Source organism: Tiliqua scincoides, chromosome 5 (assembly GCF_035046505.1).
Source record: "Tiliqua scincoides isolate rTilSci1 chromosome 5, rTilSci1.hap2, whole genome shotgun sequence".
NCBI lineage: Eukaryota > Metazoa > Chordata > Lepidosauria > Squamata > Scincidae > Tiliqua > Tiliqua scincoides.
The window spans coordinates 127,488,707-127,490,243 of NC_089825.1; positions in this window are offsets into that span (position 1 = coordinate 127,488,707).

Here is a 1,537-nt window from a genome sequence, read left to right on the forward strand (position 1 = left end):
GTACTTTCTCACTAAACTGGACTTGGAGAAACCACAAATAAGCAGGGCTGGCTTGAGACTATGGCACATGGACTAATTAGAGGGACAGTGCATAGGCTGCTCCTTTTGCTTTTCACATCAGCTGACCCATCTAGATACATACACCATTGCTGGCACCTGCTGTTCTCTATCCTCGAGCATAGCTGTTCTCAGGCTATCTCTTCCAAATGCCTCATTCATCATTGGCGGCAACAGTGAATGGGCTGTTTATAAGTCCCAGTGAGCCTACTCCCTTCCCCCAGAATTCACTGAATCAAAGTGTGAGGATGATAAAGTTTCTGAGCCCTGGGAGCAGAGAGGTCCCTCCTCCCTGCCCTGTAGAGTCCCACCCTGATGCCTGCCGAGGTCAGAAACAACTAGGGTGGGGATAAGGGTACTGCTCTACTGTAGTTGCAGCATGTAGTTGCTAGAACAGTGATTTTCAACACAGGTGTGCCTTGAGTGGTCCACAGGTGTACCATGGGAGTTTGGTGAATTTATGTATTAACTAAATAAAATTAATAAATTAAATATCATTTATTAATAGGGCCATTGAGGAATGTGAACCACCCCCCTCCACCAGCAGCACGGTGTGCCTTGGCGATTGTCAAAAGACTGACAATTCTAGTGCTTGAAAGAAAGAAAGAAAGAAAGAAAGAAAGAAAGAAAGAAAGAAAGATCTGGATTGAAACACTACCCCAACCCAGCTATGCTCTCTGGAGCATGCAATGCCCTTCCTCCAAGGAGCTCAGGGTGGTGGACATGGTTCCTTCCCACTTTTTGTCCTCACAACAACCCTGCGAGGTAAACAAGGCTGAGTAAGAGCGGCTGGCCCAAAGTCACCCAGGAAGCTTCAAGGCAGCACCTGTTGAACTTCTGCCTGCCACGCAGTGTTTAAAGGGGGAGTAGGGAGAGGGTCAGCCTTATGTGCAGGCTTTTAATTAAGACAAGGCAAAATCATGAATGGGCCAGCAGTCAGTGTGAGCTGGATCAGGGGTGGCCCCTTTAAGAAATGGGGGTGGGAAATTAGCTGTCCAGCCCCCCACTGAGAGTCAGCAGGGATCAAGCAGGCAGGTCCTTTAAAAGGGGGAAGAAAACCAAGGCCTATCACATGACTTTGTCCGAGGCCCCTCCCACTCTTCCAGGTCCACTCCAAAGAGGTATGCCAAGCAGCAGGTGCCCACAGGTTCCATCCAAGGTCTGCCGCCATGTGCGGGGCAAAGAGTGGGTGCGTTGCATTGGACTCAATGGTGCAGTGCAGCTGAATAGGCGTTTTGGGAGGCAGAACTTTGCAGTGCGGCTTCAATGCTTCAATGCACTAAGACGCAGCAACGAAGAGCTTTTGATCCAAGTCGCCACGCATGCAGTCCCCCTCCAGCCCCGCACATGGAGGGTTCTACTGGCTGCGATGGGGAGCCGGACGTCTTCTACAGAAGACCGCTCAGCCCGCACCCACTTGGGAACTTTCCTCCTACCCAGTGTCACGTGACGGGGCGTGGCTCGCTGTAGGTGGGCAGGG